Below are 13043 nucleotides of genomic sequence, written 5' to 3'. Positions count from 1 at the left end.
AACTCTTGCAGACCAAGCTAGTATTTCCCCTGAACTAAATCATCCCAAGGCCAGGTACTAGGCAGTAACAGATCACCCCTGTAGCCCACAGCTAACTGGAATTATTCAAACTAGCCAACGCTATGCTGTTTACTCTGAGGGTTGCCTTTCCCACAGAAACCCCAGTAAAGACTCTGACCTAGGCTTTCCCCTCACTCTTAGTTCTGCCTTCTGATGAAAATCTGGTGCTCCTCATATGGCCCTGCATGGCATGACAGGCCCCCTTCTCTCAGGAAATATAAGTAATAAATTTTTTTTTTCAATGGCATTGGCTTCTCCATGTTGTTCAACTCCATAAATTAAAATCCCACAGTTATAAATAAAACAATTACGCTTACAACATTTAACTTCATTTAACTCTCCCACCATTTGTGCTACTGTTATCACATATTTTACTTCCACAGGTATTCTAAACACCAAAAGATTATTGTTACTATTGCTAGTATTTTTTATGGTATAGATCTTCTGGTAATGAATTCCTTCAGCTTTTGTTTGCCTGAAAATGTCTTTATTTCACCTTCATTTTTTTTTTTCACCTTTTTTTTTATGGATACCTTCACAGAATATAGAATTCTAGGTTGGCAGTTTTTGTTTTTTCCTTTCCGCACTTTAAAGATGTTATTCCATTGTATTTTGACTTTCATGAGTTCTACTGAAAAGACATCGATTAGTATTATTGTTGTTTTTTTGAAAGTTAATGTGTCTTCCCACCCTCACCCCAACCATACTATCTAGCTCGTGAGAATTTTCTCTTTACTGTTGGTTACCAGCAGTTTGACTATGAAGTGCTAGGATACATACACATACATCCTGCTGGGGATTCACTGAGCTTCTTGAATCTACTGATTTCTTCTACCAGTTTTGGTAACTTCTCAAGCATCATCTCTTCAACAATTGCTTCTGAACTCTTCCCTCTCTTCTCTCCTTCTGGAGCTCCAATGTCATGTATGTTAGACTTTTTGGACTGTTAGACTATACTTCTGTATCAAATGTGTTGTGTTTTTTTTTTTTTTTTAAAGTCAGTCTGTTTTTTTTTTAATTAATTTAATTTAATTTATTTATTTATCTATTTATTTTTTGGCTGTGTTGGGTCTTCGTTTCTGTGCGAGGGCTTTCTCTAGTTGTGGCGAGCGGGGGCCACTCTTCATCGCGGTGCACGGGCCTCTCACTATCACGGCCTCTCTTGTTGCGGAGCACAGGCTCCAGACGCGCAGGCTCAGTAGTTGTGGCTCACGGGCCCAGCCGCTCCACGGCATGTGGGATCTTCCCAGACCAGGGCTCGAACCCGTGTCCCCTGCATTGGCAGGCAGACTCTCAACCACTGCGCCACCAGGGAAGCCCCAAATGTGTTGTTTTTATATTCTGTGCTTCCAACCTCCTGCCATTCTTTTTTCTCCATAATTCAGTTTGGATAGTTTCTATGAATCTGTCTTCAAGTTCACTGATCCTGTTTTCTGCTATATCCAGACTGCTGTTAAAGCCATCAAATGAGTGCTACTTTCACATAGTGTGTTCTTTAATTATAATATGCTCATTTGATTATTTTTTATAGATTTCAATCCTCTGATGAAATTCTTCTCTGTCTGTCCTGTGTATCCATGCCATGTGTTTTCCTTAACATACTTATAATAATTATTTTAAGTCCTTGTCTACAAACTCCAATAATCAATTCATCTATATTTTACTAAAGTAAAACTATACAATGAGATGCTGGAAAGGAGTCACTCCTCCAGAAGTGTCAGAATGAATTACGCAAATGAAAAAGAAGACAGACATGCCAGGAAAGATGTAATTATTCACTGGGCTCTGGGGTGAGAAAAATTGGAGGTATTTCTTGGACAAGAAACCAGACCCTGATGACAGGTCCACTAGGGAGGACACAATTTGAAACATAAACAGAGAAAGTATTTTCTGCTGACTCATACAAAAGGCAGATTCCAATGAAGAGTGCCCTGTCAACTCAGTCCAGCCACTCAGACACTAGGGAGACCAATCCAAGTGTCAGGTTAGAGTCATAGGTAAAGAAGACAACTTCACCAAAGTACCAGCCTTAAGAACTAGCTGATAAGTATGCATTAGTTAGACAAACCAAAGAAGACCAAGAAAAATAGGTCCAGGATAAGGGCAGGGCTTATGGGGTGATAGTCTTAAAGAACTACTAAAAGAGATGAAGAAAGAGATTTTAAAGTTAGGTTTGGGCAGACTGGCCCTCAGGTTATGAATCTCTGAGGCCATATAGAAAGGGAATTGCTATATAATGGGGTTCATGGGTAGGGTAGATGTCTAACAAGTAAAATTCAATCTAGCATAGAGACCTCACATACCCGGAAAACACTGACTAGGAAATATAATCTAGGAGCAAATAGGAATTCGACTAGAGTAAATAATGGCACCAAACTAAAATTCTCTCTAGCCAGGAGTCCAAACAACTAGATCAGGACAAAGTCATACAGCTACTTAGTAGAGCTTTACCCTCAGTTTTCTAGTCAATATGTTTGTAAAAGATTCTACCTCAGCCTCTAGAAAACAAAAGAGAAAAGGGTCGGGTGAGTGAGGCAGCTGTGGTCCAATGGGAGTATTTGGACTCTCTGAAGTAAAGGCCAAACAGAATCAGGGTTGTCTGCCCGTGTTAATCCACTGGGCTTTCCTTTGTGGACAAAAAAAAAAAATGTTGCCTGCCATTGAGTAAACACGGAGTGTTGCGCCATCAAGTCATCAGCTGCTGCAGGGCCACCCCAGCCCCCTGACCCCGCCCCCCCCAGTGCACCCCGAGGGGAATTCAGGATGGAGAAAAACAGGATACGGGCCCTAGAAGTTAAGATGCATATCAAAGGAATACTTTCAGTGAGTCCAGACTCTTGCATCTTCCCATACATAGAAAAGCACTAAAATCATTAACTTGAGAAGTCTGTTTTTTTGTGATTAGCAGTCATCTTTTGATGTTAGACTACATGTTTTTCTTTGAAGCAAAAATTCCTATATATCCTGGCTCTTCCTGTACCTCTTTGGAACAGTTCCTCGGAGCTGAGAGGCTGTTTCTGGGCTTCAGTCCTCTGTAACATCCCTGAATAAAACATAATTCTCACCTTTTGGCTCGTGCATTTTTTTCAGTTGACATCTTTTACTAACCCATTTTGATAAATCCAAAAGCTATATCGATTTTGGCTTACAGTCATTTTGAGATAAAGTATTCTAAAACAAATGACCTATACCCTTCCAAAAGGTCACAGCGGGGCTATTTTTATTACCTACTTCATTTCTACGTAGAAGACAGAATTTAGAGACTGGTGGAGACACACACACACACACACACACACACACACACACACACTTCACATTTAGTTGTAAAATGGAATTATTAATTTACCTCAAACCACAGTCTGCTGAGAGCTATTAATAAGCAAGTCCTATTCTGCTTGGTTACACAAGCCCTTTCTCTTTCTCAGCTGGTTTAACATTATCTCTATTCATCCTAAGTCCCTATGGACAGGGGTCCCCAACCCCCAGGCCACAGAGCAGGAGGCCAGCGGGCCGGGCAAGCTAGTGAAGCTTCATCGGCTGCTCCCCATTGCTGGCATTACCGCCTGAGCCATTCCCCCACCCCACACCTCACCCCCCTACCCTGTCCGTGGAAAACTTGTCTTCCACAAAACCGGTCCGGGTGCCAAAAAGGTTGGGGACCGCTGCCTATGGACAAAGGCCTAAGGGGAGTGGTAACACAAGCTGGCAAGCCCAGCACCTCTGGAGGAGGGAGAGTGTTGAGAGGGGTTGAGGAGGGAGCTGAAATATAGCGCAAAAGGGGAAAAACTGAGCAGTGTAAACTTAAGATTAGTTGGTTTTGGGGGGGTGGAATCTGCCTAGGAAAGAAGAAAATAAAAGGGTGTGAATGAAGAGAGACAATAGTAGGGAGAAATGGGAGGGTGCAGGGAAACACTCTATTTATAGAAAAGATGGGGCATTTGAGGATATAGGAGATAGCTTTGCCCTTCTGTTTATGGTTTTGGGCCCTAAAAGTTTGTGCTAATGTAGAGAGAAATTTTTCCGTTGCATCTTTAACATTAGTATCCTAACATTTCTAAATAAATGCCAAAAAACTAAATGTCCAAAACCTTAGATTAGTTGGCTTCAGGAAATCACTTTGGAGTGAGGGTTGTATGTCACTGTACACAAAACTTCCTGGAATACTTTAACTAAGTAAAGAATGGCATATCCATTTGATGGGAAACTCTGAGGCTATTAAAAATCATGATCTTGGGGCTTCCCTGGTGGCGCAGTGGTTGAGAATCTGCCTGCCAATGCAGGGGACACGGGTTCGAGCCCTGGTCTGGGAAGATCCCACATGCCGCGGAGCAGCTGGGCCCGTGAGCCACAACTACTGAGCCTGCGCGTCTGGAGCCTGTGCTCCGCAACAAGAGAGGCCGCGATAGTGAGAGGCCCACGCACCGCGATGAAGAGTGGCCCCCGCTCGCCGCAACTAGAGAAAGCCCTCGCACAGAAACGAAGACCCAACACAGCCAAAAATAAATAAATAAATTAATTAATAAAATCATGATCTTGATGAATATTTAATGATTTGGGGAAAATGCCATGATACAATGTTAAGTGAGATAAAGCAGATAGGACAGAGACAGTGTGATATGTTGGCTGAACTCCTTCCTCTTTCTGAGCTTACGAGAAGACTACAGCCCAGCCTCCCTTGGGTTATGCAGGGATCATGTGATTGGATTTCTCATCAATGGAAATGTGAGCAAAAATCATGAATCACATTCTAGTCTTAGGCAGTAAAGAACCACTGCAAATTTGCCAAGCTCACTCTCCTAAGCACAGGGCTGGAAGCATAGAGCTCCAAAGATGGTGATTTGCAAACCAGAAGCAGCTCTGATCAATCTATCTCCAACTCGGTGTTAGAGGAAAGCTGACCAGGAGAGCTGCCTGACCTGCAAGACTGTGCTAAAAACAAGAAATTAACCTTCGTTCTGTTAAGCCATTAAGATTAGATTTAGTTGTTAGGGCAACGAATACACTAGGATACCAAACTATATATATGAAAAGCTTAATTTTGTTAATAAAAAGTATATACAAAAACATATATATGTATGTATTGCATGTATGTGTTTGGATATATACACACAGGTAACTGAAAGATACATACTGAAATGTCAGTGTTTTCTGTTATAAAACTGTAACTGTTAAATTCTCTATTCATTATGAGATTTTTCTAATTTTATTGCAATAAACAGACATTACTTTTCTCGTCAGGAACATACAACAAATGTTATTAATGAAAAAGCACGAGGCCAGGCTAAGGGCAGACACTGAATGAACACTGGTGGATGAACTGAAAAGTATTCCGGTGAGTATCTGATTGCCATCTTGGAGCAAGGGGTGCATGCTACTGTCACTGCTCTTCCTGGAATGCCTAGATATTTTAGAGTGATTGTACATCTCCAAAATAAGTCAGGCGCATTCTCTAAACATGTTACTTTGGTTACTTACAGTTTCCATATTTGTATGTTAAACTTGTATTGTGAATATCACCAAAAAGACAACCTCCAATTGGTCTTTGAATTTCAAATTGATGTTACAACATAAAATACAGGAGAGCACAATGTCTGGAACAAAAACCAGATTCTCCACAAATGGTTCATACACGTATAACTCCAAGCCGATGCAGAAAGAGCAGACATAATCAACATACAGAAATGCAGGTTATAATGCTGAAGAAAAATGAAAATTTGTCAGTCTCCAAAAGTACTAGGAAACATTGTTCCTGAAGGATATAACTTTAACACCCAGACTTGCCTCATGCGGAGAAAATCCAACCACTCCGTCCATTCATTTCAAATCCGCAGAGTTGAACACACTCAGAGACTGGCTGGTGCCTCCCAGTAGGGCAGCTGGACCTGCTCCATGCTGAGTGCCTTTGTTAACTGCAGGCCCTTGGTGCCTTTTCTCATGAATTCTAAGAAACATATGACCAGGCGTCCCTCACCAGCTGCTCTGTTTTGATCTGCACCCTGTGATTTGACATCCAAGTAGGCGCATTACATATTGTGCCCTTCAGCCTTCCCCTTTGTTGTTTTTCAATAGGACCAGCTTTGCTTTATGTTTGGGACAGGGGGTTGTTTTACCATGGACTGAAGATACTAATTGCTGCCTTCTTTGTTTTCTATGTGGTAGAGAAAGAAAAGATATGATAGATCTGCCCCTATCTAACAGAGAAGTCTGACGTTATGCTAACATAGGACGCCCCACTGGGCAGAAGGAGACCCTTCTGCAAGCTAGACCTTCATCATTTAAAATAACACTAATAAACACAGAGATGTACTAGCTTTATCTCGCACTTGGTTGGGAAAAATCCATCGTATACAGTAAGTCTACTTCACACTCTCACTCCTTTGCAGTTCGCCTCAACATAACTACTTTAGGAGGATTTAAATATCATTATCTAAACATTTGTAGGACCTCCACCCCTCTCCAAGAAAACACTGCTGCCAAACAATGGCCTAGCAATTTACGCAACATTATGAGAAATCCCACTTAGGCACTGGATTTGCACAACATTAAAAGAAAAAGACTGATATCCTGACCTTAGCAACACATGAAGTGAGAACTCTCTTCAAAGAGGCATTCCTGACCATCCAGTTTAAAGTGGCCACCCATTCACACTCTAAGCCAGCACACTTTAAAATCTCTGCAGAGAACTTACCATGGCCTGCTATCGTTTATATTTTATTGTTTTACTTTCAACCTCCCCTCTCCTCCCTCTATATGACCTTGTGTGTCTTACCACTGCTGCAGATCTAGAGCAATGTCCAGCACTTAGTAGGTATTCATTAAATAATGATTGTGGAGGAGCAGAGACAGACAACTACAGTGTTCAGGTACAGTTATATTCAAGTAACAAGACAACTCTTTAAAAGCTTCCTTTAGGGACTTCCCTGGTGGTCCAGTGGCTAAGACTCCACGCTCCCAATGCAGGGGGCTGGGGTTCGATCCCTGGTCAGGGAATTAGATCCCACATGCCTCAACTAAAGATCCCACATGCTGCAACTAAAGATCCCACATGCCACAACAAAGATCCCACATGCTGCAACTAAGACCCGGTAGAGCCAAATAAATATTTTTAAAAATAAAAAAGTAAAAGTTTCCTTTAGTGATTGTCTTTGATCTGCTGCTTCACGTGAAACACTGTTTGCACCAGGAATGGAAGGTGGGAAGAAAGCTGCACTTTTTAACAGGCAATAAGTCTCGGCTAAAGAACAAAGGTGCCAACTTCCCTCACTCCTCAGGTCAGCCTGCTTTCTGAGACCTCCTACTCCTAGCAAGGCCACTAGATAGCAGAACTTACACCCTCCAGACAATTAACTTCTGTATTTATTTATTTATTAATTATTGGCCACACCGCGGCTTGCAGTATCTTAGTTCCCCGACCAGGGGTTGAACCCAGGTCTTCGGCAGTGAAAGCAAGGAGTCCTAACTACTGGACTGTCGGGGAATTCCCTCTCCAGACAATTTAAACTCATCTTTTCAGTACCCGTGCTTTCTCTGAGAAGCTAAGTGAACTGTCACTTCGTTACACGATCACCTCCTAAGAGGTGGCTGAGTCACAGGAATCAGACACAGTCTGTGCTCATCACACTCCAAATGGCTTCACACTTCCTTTGGCCTCAAAGCCTTGCTTCCTTTCCCAAGCTCTCAGTTCTAGCTCAGCTTGAACCTCTAGGCACATACTTGGGCAAGACAATTCTGGCTGGCCTGCTAAACCAGACTGCAGAGCCTCCAAGGATTATCATGAGAAAGTGCAACTAGCTCTGACCCTGTGGGCACCTCCTTCTTCTGGGGGCTCTATCCCCTCAGCTTTGTCCTCCTTCAACGCAGTGGCCCAAGGGTGCACTCAAAGCCTTCCCTTAGTTCTCCCTTAGCACTTCATAAACACAGAACAGCATCAGGATAAAGGTCCAGACTAGAATCACAGACTCAGGTTTAAGGCCTGGTATTCCACTTACTAGCTGTGAATCTTCAAGCAAGCTCCTTAACCTCTCTAAAGAGTCTCTCATCTGTAAAATGGGGACGATAACTGTATCTAGCTCATACGGTTCAGGTGATGATTAAATGCTACAGCAAATAAAAGTGCAGCCTAACAAAGCATAAGAACGCAGCGAATGCTGGCAATAACAGGCTCCTACAAGATGTGCCTCTATTATCTTTTTTACCTCACCTGCTAATCCCCTCACTCCAACTCATTACACTGGGCTCCTCACTGTTCCTCCTCACGCTAGGTTTGCTCGTGCCTCAGGGCCTTTGTACTGGCTATTTTATCTGGCTAGGATGCTTTTCCCCCAGATGCCCACCTGGCCAACTCCCCCACTTCCTAGAGGTCTCTGCTCAAAACTTCCCAGTGAGCTTTATCTGACCAACTTATTTAATCCTGCAACCTGCATGCCAGGACTCTCAATGCCCCAGTGCCTATATGGTTTGTTTCTCCCTGTACCACCACCCTATATATGCTCCATGAAGGCAGGGATGTTTGTCAGTTCTGTTCCCTGATATAAACCAAGTTCCAAAACAAAAGTCTCACATATGAAGCAATACAACTTTGCTCCCAGAGTACCCAGGTCCTGTTTTATTCTACCCACTCTTTTCTAATGTCCACATGAGAGCTATTGCCACTTTTCAGGCCTCTCCTAGGGGCCCTGCTTTCTAACTTTCAGCTCATCTGCATATGAAAAATGGCATTTAAAAACAGATAACACATATGCATAGTTCAAAATTCAGAAGTTAGATGAAGGTATACAGTAAAGAGTCCCTCTCCCTCTTCTTGTTTTATTTAACACTCTATTTTGAAAATCTTCTCTATCAGTCCATAAACATCTTCCTCATTCTTTTTTTTAAACTGAACTATAGTTGATTTACAATGTTGTGTTAATTCCTGCTGTACAGCAAAGTGATTCAGTTATACATATATATATATATTCTTTTTTTATATTCTTTTCCATTATGGTTTATCATAGGATACTGAATATAGTTCTCTGTGCTATACAGTAGGACCTTGTTGTTTAGCCATTCTATATATAAAAGCTTACATATGCTAACCCCAACCTCCCATTCTCCATCCCTCCCCCAATACCCTCCCCCTTGGCAACCACCAGTCTGTTCTCTATGTCTGTGATTCTGTCTCTGTTTCATAGATAGGTTCATTTGGGTCATATTTTAGATTCCACATATAACTGATATCATACGGTATTTGTCTTTCTTTTTCTGACTTACTTCACTTAGTATGATAATCTCTAGTTGCATCCATGTTGCTTCTTCGTCATTCTTTTTAATGGCTACACAATATTCTGTTTTTTTAGATGTCCCTTATTGAAGAAAATCAATATTTTGCTTTTAACAAGGATACTGCAATAAGTATCCTTTTATAAATGTTTACAGATCTTGCCAAATTGTCTTCCAAAATGGTTGTACCAATTTACACTCTCACCAACAATATATTGAGGCCCTATTTCCCTATATCCTCTTATCAAAGGTTTGGACTTTTATCAATCAGATTAAGTGCAAAATAATATCTCAGGATGGTTTTAATTTGCATTTTTTCTTATTATGAGTGAATTTGAGCATCTTTTCGTATGAGACACATTTTCCTGTGGACTATTTATTCAAACATTTGCTCATTTTTCTATTAGATTGCCACTCTTTCTTACTGATTTTATAGAAGTTCTTTAGATTTTAAGAAAATTGGGCTTAAGAAAAAAGGAAAGAAACAGCTAACACAGATAAAACATGAAAAAAAGAAAATTAGGCTCAAGTCTGTGACATAAGTTACAAGTATTTTTCCAGTTTTGACTGAAAATACATCTTTCCCTGTAAAAACATTTTTTTACTTTTACATAATCAAATTTATCAATCTTTTCTTTTATAGTCTCTTGGTTTTGTGTCATAATTACCCATTCTGAGAATATCACAAAATCTGAGGCATGCCACTTTAATATCTACCATCATGAGCAAATCTCCTTAGACACCTCACTACCTGGGGGGACAAGCACAAGAGAGAAACATTTCCTTCTTGCAGATTACCAAAAATTTCCCCCTTATTGTGGTTTCTTTTGGGGAAGGCACACCTTTTCTCCAAGCAAACAACACCAGGAATGACCTCAGTCTTCAGGTAAGACTCTGCTCTCTATATACTGGTAGTAGCTCAATAAAGCTACATAATACATTCCTAAAACAAGTCTGATAGTAAAACAACATCTTGACTGTTTCATAAGTAAATGTCAACACCCTAAATGTTATATCCACAGTGCTAGAAGGGCTGTTCCCTCCTGATACCCCTGAGTCTACATGGGCAACCCCACCATCTAAAAGGAAAACAGCAGAGTGAGTATCAGACTACAATCACAGTTTGAGGAAATGCTTTGAAGGCTCACTGAAGCAAGTCACTTAGTCTCCTAGATTTCAAGAGAGCTGGGGCCTGGGTTGGCCTCAAGCATAATTATGCTACTGTGCTTACTACTATTTTAGTTTTTCTGATCCAGGCCCTGGAAGGACAGGCTGCTGCTGGAGAACCTCCCAACCCAATATTACATCTTCCTTCTCATAGCTGGAATTCAGCATCTGAATGTGGCAAAAAGACATACACTTTACAGAAATAAAACTTCTTAAATGTTAGCCCAGGTAATGCTTATTTGTAGGGCTATATCTTTAGTTCAACACTCCAAAGACCCGCCTCACATCTCAAATTAAGTCCAGTGGAACTGTAGTATGAATAGCCTCCTTGCTCCTTACAGCTATAAACATATATCAACGTATAATTCAGATACATATGAGATATTATATATATGTAATACATATATTATACGTATCAACAAACTGGATGACAGGTATTATTTTCCTCAGCCACCCTGGATGGCAAAATAACCCACATACCTCAGCTGGAAAAACTCAATAATTATAGCAGCACGTAACTCATATTGAGTACTATGCGGGCACATTATATGCTTTATCTAATCCGCACAACAATTTTATGGGATACTCTTACTACCTCATTTTTTTTTTTAACAGCTGGGGAAACTGAGGAATAAAAAGGTTGAGTAACTTGCCCATGTTTACGGAGCTTGTGTACTGCATACCCAGGCTTAAAACCCAAGGAGTCTGACTCCAGAGCCAAAGCTCTTAACCATTACATGCTACCACCTGTGCCAGGCAGATTGCCACAGGTGGATGTGAGTTGGGAGAAAAAGTACACATATGCACTAAGGGAGAAGCAATGCACTTGAGCATGTGTACTGAACCCTTAATGAACTGGTAATTGGCAGAGCACCAGGAAGGCAGGTAACAAAGAGATGGCCTTTTCCCCAGGTGTGGATGCCTGTGGACATTTAGACGTGTAAGTAAAATGTTTGGCTTTTTAAAATGTGCTGAAAATTCCTGCCCTTTGTTTACTAAATACCAGCAAAACTTGTCTGATTTCAAGTACCTTAAATACTTCTCAATTTGGGCACTTAAATACATTAATAGAAAATAGAGTCTTAAGCAAGTATTTTTAGTGACATCAAAACCGAGTTTAAAGACCATGTGAGGTGCCAACAAAGTTGTCCATATCTAAGTAGCAACCCACTTGCTTTGTTTGCTGAAACAAGGTACTGTCAGGAAATGCGATCTTCCTACTTCAGTCCCCCAATCCTAGACCTGGGGCAGCATGAGGGTAGGGGCTTTGACAGAAGCTAAAGTGCTAAACTGGAAAAAATAAAAATAAAAAACAAGACAAGGTTGGTTCCATTATATTAATACTCACTTGCAGATTTCATAAACAACACCTGAAAATAAGCAGTGTCAAATCGTGGCTAAGCAGCTTTCATCATAGCAGCCTGGGTTTAATTAGGTTTTACATTTTTAAAGTATTTTAGGTTTGCCTAGTGCCTTTAAGGTGCATTGGGCCCTGGTCCCAGAAAGATTAAAAAACAGAAATTAATTTTAAAGACCCTTCATAGGGAAAATAAAATGCCCTTAGCTTGAACCACAAATACTGTACCTAAAGGCCTCCAGTTTCTTTTCCTCCAATCCATTTTCCACATATCAGAGTAATTTTTTTAAAACAAAAGACAGATCGTGTTTCTCCCTTGGTCAAGCATCTTCAGTCGCTTCAGGTAAAGTCTAAACCTTTAATGTAGCCTACAAGGAACTGCACGATCTTGCTACTGAAGGAGTAGAGCATGGTGATTATGGAGCAAAGAGCTAGGTTGTCTCCATTTGAATCCAGTTCTGCCATTTACTATCTGCATGACCTTGGGCAAATTACTTTTCCTGTCTATGCCTCAGTTTTTCTTCTCTGTAAAATGGGGATAATAATAGAATCCATCTCATAGAGTTGGGAAGATAAAGTGAGTATAATATATACATATAAAAAGCACAACACAATCCCTGGCACATAAGAAGTTTTATATATTAGCTACTATCTCTTATCTCCCCTGTTTCTTCTCCTCCCTTCCCCCCCCAACTCTGTGTTCCAGCCATTCTGCATCAGATAGGCCCTAGAACGTCCCAGGAATCATGCTTCCAGACCTTCCCACATCCTGTGTCTCTATTTTAAATACTTGCGGCCAAATCTCACTCTTATCTTCTTTCCACCCCCATCCTTCTATCTTCGCTTAACCACCACTTGCTTTGGGAAGCCCTTCCAGTCCAGGCCAGTTGTTTCTAATATGGGCCCCCAAGGCCCCAGGTAGGACTGCCAGAGGTTAGGAGGTCCAGTTAAATATGAATGTCAGATAAACAATAAATACTCTTCTAGCATAAGCATGCCCCATGCAATATTTGGATTTCAGATAAACAACGAATGAGTTTTTAGTATAAATAGGTACTATGCAATATTTGAGATACTAAACACTTATTTATCTGACTTTTGAATTTAACTGGAGTCCTGTATTTCATCTGTCAACCCCACACCCGGGAGATCCTCCATCATAACCCTTACCACACTTCAGTAATTTAAAAAGTATGACAAG

The sequence above is a fragment of the Balaenoptera acutorostrata genome, chromosome 2 (assembly GCF_949987535.1).
Source record: "Balaenoptera acutorostrata chromosome 2, mBalAcu1.1, whole genome shotgun sequence".
NCBI lineage: Eukaryota > Metazoa > Chordata > Mammalia > Artiodactyla > Balaenopteridae > Balaenoptera > Balaenoptera acutorostrata.
This window is presented reverse-complemented; position numbering follows the sequence as displayed.